Genomic DNA, 9,305 nt, shown 5'->3' with positions numbered 1-9,305 from the left:
ACAAAGCGTATATCTCGAATCACCAACCCTAGAGACAAGGATCACGATCAACGGTAAGGATTCCTCATCTTTGTGAAGTAGAAAAAAAAAGCATGCTAGGATTTTACTTTTGATATATTAAATCAAGGAATTTTCCTTTGAAATTCCAGTATGTTATAATATAGATTATAAGTTTTCAAAATCTAATATTTCACCAACAAATTAATTTTCCTCCATATAAATATTGATTTTCTTTCTTTTTTCTTCGATATGAATTTAAATTGGATTTTCAAAGCAAGTATTTGAAAACATGGGCTTTTTCAAAAACCAATATTTGTTTTAGGTTAACAAAAATTTTAAAACAACTGGAAAGTAAGATCCTGGACCATGGTTTGACCGCCTCGATTTTCATTTTATTTTCGAAAGATAACCCGACAAAAGGTTATTTCTTGAATAATAAAATAGAAAATGGGTCAAATCAAGCCCAAATTTTATGAAAATTTGCTTTCAAATCGATTTTTGGATTTTCAGTTCACCCAAAAATTTCGGATTGTTTTGATTTTTTTTAATCCGAATTTAAATTACTTTAAATTCGGCCTATTTTTATTAAATACCACAATATGTTGAAAATTGATGAAACTTTCCAAAATTAAATTTCAAAAATTAAGTGAATTTTTCATGAAAAATAATTTTGAAAAAAATGTTTTCTTTACTGTTTTCTAATTTGTTCTCCGTTTTACATGCCGTAATTCCTTTTCGTATTAAATTAGTGAATTTTAGAAATTTTTCTTCACAAACCATTAACTTAGGTTACTGGAATGTTAGAGAAGAATTTTCAATTAGTTTTGCAAAGTTTTAATATGGTTTTGTAATTTATTTTAATAAACGGGTTTCAATTCCTAGGAAACAAATTCACTTTTTCTATTTACAAATCAATTTTACGGAGGAGTTTTAATTTTTAGGTTTTAAAATTTTGATAGAAAATGTTATAATCTATTATATATCTACTGGAATTGTTTCTTGATTTTAGGATACCATTAGGTTTGCCTTTTAATTAATTCTTTGATTTCATCCAATGTTTGTGTGGATTTTAATTGGAATCAAATAGTTATAAAAATCTTTGAAATTTTTACAGTAGCCTAACATCATGATTAAATTTATACTGTAAAAGGTTAAGCTAATTTGAAAGCCATATGCTATAAGTTGCTTTGTTAATCCATAATCTGACTTAAATTTTGAAAATTTGGAAATTGATAGTAAAACTTAGTTAAAATTCATGAAACTCATCCAGTAAATTACAACCATCAATTTCTTATTACGAAAAAGGTTTCAACTAATTTAGAATTCGATTGCTTAAGGTTTCTGTGTAATCCTATCAATCTGGTCTTAATGTTAATAAGTCACAACTTAATAGCAAGTCAACACAAAAGTCAATAAAAATCTCCAAACAATCTTAACTTTTCATCATGAATTCAATCCCTAACTTATTTCAAACAGAAACCTTAGGGTTCATAGATCTCCCATATAAATTCGTTATATCGTGATAGTTCAATTGCCGAAATCATATCCATAATCGTATACTAATTGTGATCGATCCTGCATAATTTGAACATGTAAATTATAGTATGTTATTGGCTCCGAGGTCCACTGTCCATGAAAATCCTGAGAAACATGCCAAGCAATAATATACTATAACTTATGTGTTAAATTATACAATGGTTGAGAGTACTATTCCCTTCCATGGATGCAATCTAAGGCTGAAACTAATCAAGCCCTAGAGCCTTTGGTATTCCTTAGATTTTAGGAATTGAAAACTTTTTAAGAATTGAAAATCATTAACTTCGGCAAACTGAATTGATTTAATCCTTATCCTTGGGACCGTTGGATTACGGTTTTCCATCGTAAGAACCTTTAGGGCCCCTTAGGAACACTTACGTCACATTGTGTCTTAGGTTTTAGAGAGTCCTAGAGTTAGGAGTCCAGCCTCATCACCGCCGTTTGCTACGGATAGCAACCGTGCCATAGATCTAGTTACACTAGTCACCCCACTTTTTCATAGGACGGGCCTAGTTACCTAAGATGTAGGTTAACCATCATTAGTCTAAGGAACGTCGTGCACTTAGCTAGGACCATATAGCATCTTAGATGAAGTCCTAGGATAATAAAATCTTTAACTTGAACTAAATAATTTCTCTTAAAACTGTTGAAATAGTCAATCCAGTCTAGATCGGCGTCCTAGATTAGTTAGGCGTAAGTAGCTTAGTTTAAGAGCACCGAACTACGATCAACTCTGATTCTAGTGAGGCTGTGATACGTAAGCAACTTGGATGCTTGAGTGGCATACCAAACCCGAGTCGGCCCACCACAAATGGTAGGGTTTTGTATATTAGTTTTTTATGAATTCTTAACTAAATTAATTAAAATACCTAGGATTTTTCATGAAACTAGATTTTATGAGGACTTTCACATAGATTGAATCCAAACGAATTAAAAAATCAAGATACACAATTAGGAATTGCATTGAAATTAGATTCTAGGATGCATGACACGTAGCTCGTACATTAACATAGAGTTAAATGAGCCATTTAAAAGAAATTTAAGAGAGTTCACTTTGGGAATCGAAGATCGGATTATCGGGCAAGAATAGTGCATGTGGTGGTAACTCTTCACGCCTTCCATTCTCGTAATCAGGTAACGAATCAATATTTTTAGTCATTTATGAGTCCTAGATCTCTCATCTAGGTGGCGACTCTGTCATTCTCTTTTGCGTGGAATTCGGATTGCTTTAGTGATCCAAGTTTACAGAAAAGATGAATTAAATCAATTAAAAAAAAGCACACGCCAATCGGTGGGTACGAGAGACCAAGAGAGGAGAGTGTGGCGCTTCGCGCGCCAGGCCCCTCTCACGGGATCAGGTCCCACACTAAGGAACTCTCGAAACGGTGCCACCCTCATAGCATAGCACGAGTGGCGATATAAATGAATGAGATACCTCTTGATCCAGAGCCAAGGCTTGAAACCAAGACGTACCTAAAATAACTCCGCGTCGCCATCCATGGATAGGCCATGGAACCCAAAAAATAAAATTCTCTCTGCAATAGATAACCAGAAATATATATGGGTCTGTGCCTGATTACGGATGAGGAAGGTCCGAAGAGCATCTCAATCCGCCCAAGTACAAGCACTTGGTCTCTTATGTCATTTTTTAATTAACTTTGCTGAATTTTGGGCGAAAATCATGTGAAATGAGAACAAATACCCTAGAGTAAACGTCTACCTAAGCATGCATGACCCGGGCATGGGTAAAAGAAAACAAACAAGTCCTAAAGAGAAATGATATCAGTGTTGTCTGACATTAGAAAGAACACTATAATCTGTTGTCTCTCAAAGAGACAGAGAAGACTAGAACCCATCTAATATCAGATAACCCTGCTATCTATCTACATACATCATATCTACCATCCATACCTAAAGAAAACTAGTACCAGTACCATCTGTTATTATAATAAACACTAGAATCTGCTGTCTCTCAAAGAGGCAGAGAAGACTAATGCTAATTCGATAACAGATAACCTTGTTATCAATCTCTAAGCATCCATCTAATCCTAACACAACACATCTAAGAAAACAGTAACATATGCATGCACATATATAACTAAAGAGATAAACCTGCATAGTAAGCAAACGTCAGTAGATGATAGCAAAAATAATAATCAGCAATAATAAAGAGCTAAAGCTAAGCATATGAGCAGTAAACAATATACAAGTAAGCAGTAAAGAGCTACAGCTAAACATGTGAGAGCTACAACTAAGCATGTAAGTAAAACAAATGAAAAGATGATCACAATCTGAAATAAAACTCACAATCTTAGTCATAAGTTAGAAACAATGATAACAATAAATACAAATCTTAAAACACTAATAACAAGCCCTAAAACTCTAAATTTTTTGCCCCTTAAGTTACCTTGGACAACCCCCCTATTCATGTATATGTTGTATTTTAACTAAAAAATAGGTAATTTCAAGTAAAACTTTTCATGTGTGACATTACAGGGATAATGCACCCCCCTTTCTGCTCTAGTACAAAAACTGGCTGGCTTATAGAATATTTCACTCCCCTTTTGCACTATCTAACTCGGCTCGTCTTCTTAGGCAATTCGCAAAGGATTTAAACAAAATTTTAATGGGACCTACTTGGGATCCTAAACTACTTTAAAGAACAATTTGGAACTCTAAAACACTAATCTAATAGGGTTTCTAATCGAACCAAGTTATTTTGGGTTCAGTCAAAATGGGGTATCTACAGAAAGTATCTATATTCATTTGAGCTTAATGATCGCATCTTTTACCTGCTTTAGTCTAATTGTAATTCAGTGCTATATTTGTGTTTAGACTATATTTTATGCTTATTGAATATCTTTTTAAAACACCCAACTAAGTGCAAAATTACATCACATTTGCACTTAGCATCCACAATTAGAAAGCCTTGCTTGTTAACTTTGCTAGACATAGATTAGACACATGTCATAGGAATCTAGCATCATTATTGGGCATCTACCCATTATAATAGTTGTGTTGGGTGTGATAAATAGCCAAATTGATTTCCTACTAAAATATGAATACCATTAATAAAGCCACAAGCAAAGACATGAAGAAAATGATTAAGCAAAAATATAACATGTTGGAGGGAGAGGGGTACAAAAATCTCTACCGTTCCTTTGAAGGAGACGAGGATTTAAGGTATCAAATCACCGACTCTCCCGAAGGACAAGGAAGAGACTTGCTAACTTGTACCTCAAAGGCGTGAATAGAGAAATGGATCCCTCTTAAGAAATGTGTTGGCTTCCTTTTCCAACTCACATCTTCAACCAGCCATCCATGGTTGGTATTTATAGGGAGAATTTGACTCTTTACATTCATGATGCATTTACTCTCCAAGCTGGCCATCCTTGGAGTTAGCAATATACAATGAATGTAAAGGCCATCACGAGTCCCCAAAACACCAGTTACACGTGCATGAATTTTAATGTTTAAGTCTCTTTTAACCAACATGTAAATATAATAAAGTGCATGTAATGGCATCTAAATTAACCATTGATGTGCATAAGTGCAAGTACATGCACATAATCAAGCACATAAATGGTGAGACTTAAATTATTAAAAATATCTAAATACATTTCATTGTACGTAAATTGGGTGAAGGGCATACAATGAACGGTCTAGATTAATTCATGTACATATAAGCTCAATTACTTCCATTTTGATCAGTTAGGGGGTCCCATGAGACTGATCAGATATAGATTACTAATACGATCTCAATTATTGCATAGGGTGTCCCTTGATTGCATAAGATCGCATGTCATCACCATGTCAGGAATTAATTGATATCATGGTAGGTCGTGTCCTTTTATTTTATAACACAATATGCAATGTGTTAGGCCCCATACACATTACCTCTGTCCGAGAGTCCAGTTCCATTTCCTTTTCCATTTCTATAGTCCAGTTCCATTTATATAGGCTCGAACTTCTTTATCCTTAAGTTCTAAGGAGATAGGCACCTACGTCCGGTTGATGAAATATGACCGTGCGATCAGAGCGTAATTGATGGCTGAGATTTCTTTTTGGGATTTCTTGGCATTAGAGGATCGTTCTCGGTCAGGTTTCTGGCTGGGGCGATAGCACGGTTGTCTGACGGAAAATATAAAAAAGGATGGCTGGTTGAAGAAATGAGTTGGAAAAGGAAGCCACCACATTTCTTAAGAGGGATCCATTTCTCTATTCACGCCTTTAAGGTATCAAGTCTCTTCCTTGTCCTTCGGGATAGTCAGTGACTTGATACCTTAAAGGCGTGAATAGAGAAATGGATCCCTCTCAAGAAATGTGTTGCTTCCTTTTCCAACTCATATCTTCAACCAGCCATCCATGGTTGGTATTTATAGGGAGAATTTGACTCTTTACATTCATGATGCATTTACTCTCCAAGCTGGCCATCCTTGGAGTTAGCAATATACAATGAATGTAAAGGCCATCAAGAGTCCCCAAAACACCACGTACACGTGCATGAATTTTCAATGTTTAAGTCTCGTTTAACCAACATGTAAATATAATAAAGTGCATGTAATTGCATCTAAATTAACCATTGATGTGCATAAGTGCAAGTACATGGACATAATCAAGCACATAAATGGTGAGACTTAAATTATTAAAAATATCTAAATACATTTCATTGTACGTAAATTGGGTGAAGGGCATACAATGAACGGTCTAGATTAATTCATGTACATATAAGCTCAATTACTTCCATTTTGATCAGTTAGGGGGTCCCATGAGACTGATCGGACATAGATTATTAATACGATCTCGATTGTTGCATAGGGTGTCCCTTGATTGCATAAGATTGCATGTCATCACCATGTCACGAATTAATTGATATCATGGTAGGTCGTGTCCTTTTGTTTTATAACACAATGTGCAATGTGCTAGGCCCCATAAACATTGCCTCTGATCGAGAGTCCAGTTCCATTTCCAATGGAGACTGTGGGTGGTGGCCAACCATTAAGACACATGTGCATTAACCCCGTCATACTAACTCTCGTTCGGTGATTCATTTTGGGATACATACTTGGTGAGATTGTCCCATTATAGAATCATTAAGGGATAAACCCATCCTCCCATACACCAAGTCTTTAGTTTACGGAGTAATATGCCACCTAGGCAAAGGGAATGTCCGGCCATGCAGGGTCAATATCCAACAATCCCCCGCTTGACACAAATGACCGGATATACTCCAACCACTCTTGGCCACCTCAACCTTCCTTAGGTACACCTAGTACATAAGTTGGAAAATTTTATAAGGATTTAAGAAGTGATATCAGTAGCCCTACCCCTTTTGGGAGTTAAGGACTATTATGGTTTTACATACTAACCATTTAAGTCACTAATGCCAATACCACATGGCTTGACCATACAAGTGGACCCGGTACCTGGGCTTTCCAAGTGGGCACACAGATATTTAGGAGAGGAATCATATTTGTCATAACTTCATTGAACGAGTGGAGAGTCTCCCGAACTCTATCTTAGCTATAACAAAAAATAACCCTCTTGTCCCCTTATACCTTAAGTATACTCCTCAGTTAGCTTTCACCCTTGGGACAAAACTCTTCTTGAGTATGCCTGGCAACAAGGATGTGTCCTTCTCCTTTAGAGTAACCTCAATAAATGAGGAATTGTGTCCTTATGGGCTGCCCTAACATTGGGTCTTACTCTCCCCATAAGATGTCTTACTTTTATGTGAAGGGTTTGACCTCGAGGGTTTTCCCTTATATACATTTAACAAGAAAATGAAATAAATAAAAGTAATGTATTACATCAAGCCCATCCTGGGCAACATAAAATAAAGCTGTGCACACACTAGTGCCTTCGTAAGTGGATCAACAACCATGAGGTTAGTAGGCATCCACTCAATGATTACGACTTCCCGCTTGACCACGTCACAGATGTAATGGTACTTTAGTTTGATATGTTTGGTCTTCCCATGACTCTTGTCATGTTTTGTAATCTTTATAGCAGCCTCATTATCACAATATAAAATGATAGGTTGTCCTTCAAATCCGGAGAGAGGTATCTCTTGAAGAAAACTCATTAGCCATTCAGTTTCCATGCCAGCTAAGCCAAGTGCGACATATTCAGCTTTCATAGAGGTGTGGGAGATGCATGTTTGCTTTTTACTACACCATGAGATGGCAGCCCCGCCATATAAGAAGATCCAACCACTAGTGGAGGAACTATCGTCCACATTACCACCTCAATCAGCATCTGAATAACCTTCTAATAGAAGTGATGACTTACCAAAAGTCAGCCCAAGATCTTTGGTTCCTTTGAGGTATCTCAAGATCTTAATCACAGCCTTCTAATGTTCCACTCCAGGGTTACTTGAGAATTAACTTACCAAGCAAACGGCATAGACGATGTCCGGCCTAGTACAAGTCATAAGATACATGAGACTACCAACAGCATTGGAGTAAGGAATATTCTTCATGACGAGCCTTTCATCTTCAAGTGAAGGAGACATGTCCTTAGAGAGTTTAAGACCATGTTCCAATGGAACTTTAGAAGGAGATTTGTCTTCAATTTGAAACCTTTTAAGAATCTTTTCCACAAAGTGTTCTTGGGACAGCTTGATAGTTTTATTTTTCTTATCCCGTATGATTTGTATTCCCAATAAAAAGTTAGCTTCGCCAAGATCCTTTATTTCAAAGGTTCCTTTTAACCAATCTTTGACTTTAGCTAGTAGCATAGTGCATCCACTAACCAAGAGAAGGTCATCGACATAAAGTGATAGTATAAGTGTTCGACCCCCGCTAATCAAGAAGTATATGTATTGGTCAGACCCAATAGCTTGAAAACCAAAGCTTCTTAATTTTTCATCAAACTTTATAAACCACATCTGAGGTGCTTGTTTCAGCCCATAAAGAGATTTTTGAAGTTTGCACACAAGTTTTTCTTTCCCTTTTTCAATGAAACCTTCTGGTTGTTTCATATAAATCTCTTCATCAAGATCACCATTAAGAAAGGCACATTTGATGTCCATTTGATGAAGTTCGAGGTCAAGGTTTGCTGCAATAGAAACTAGTATGCAAATCGACTTAATCTTTGCCACAGGAACCAATGTTTCGAAGTAGTCAATCCCCTCTTTTTGGTTGAATCCCTTTACAACCAATCTTGCCTTAAAACTTTCAACGGTTCTGATTGAAAAATTAAATAACCGCAAGTGCACGGATCGTGTAAATACGGGTCGAACTCAAGGAAGAGAAATCTAGTTGTCAATCCTATTCTTTTACCGATTAGAATACTAGCTATGATATAATGTTGCCTGGAATGGACTCAGGATTTCCGTGGACTTAGACCTCGGAGCCAACACTATATATAAGCGTGTATTCTATTCAATCTAAGAATCAAATTCAACTACGATCTTGATTTGGAAATCTTAATTTAGGCAAAGTGTACCAAAATTCTAATGATCTTTATTAACTACTTATCTAATCTAATTAGAAAATCAAATTCTAAGGGCTTAAGAAAATTGAAAAAAATTGCAAAAGTAATTTGGAATAGTGTAAAAATCTTAATTCAATATAAAAGATGACTTAGGGTTAGAATCCACCATGGGTTTGGATTAGATTGATTAATTAAAACAACTCTTTTGAATTAGGTTGAAAATCCAAATAAACAGTCAATAAATAATAAGATCTAAAAGATGTCATTATTTATGAGTATTTAATCAAATTAACCCTCTAATTTATATTAATTATATAGAATTTAATCTTTGT

The 9,305-nt window shown here is 35.6% G+C and overlaps 1 pseudogene; it reads left to right on the top strand.

Moving 5' to 3' along the window:
• Nucleotides 1-5,483: 5,483 nt before the first annotated feature.
• LOC143885713 (small nucleolar RNA U3) lies at nucleotides 5,484-5,677 on the top strand (annotated as a pseudogene).
• Nucleotides 5,678-9,305: the final 3,628 nt, after the last annotated feature.

Source organism: Tasmannia lanceolata, unplaced genomic scaffold (genome assembly GCF_043159265.1).
Source record: "Tasmannia lanceolata isolate RefF3 unplaced genomic scaffold, GAP_Taslan_0.1 ptg000008l, whole genome shotgun sequence".
Taxonomy (NCBI): Eukaryota; Viridiplantae; Streptophyta; class Magnoliopsida; order Canellales; family Winteraceae; genus Tasmannia; species Tasmannia lanceolata.
Note: the sequence above shows the minus strand (reverse complement) of the source record. Positions and strands in the feature narration are given on the sequence as shown.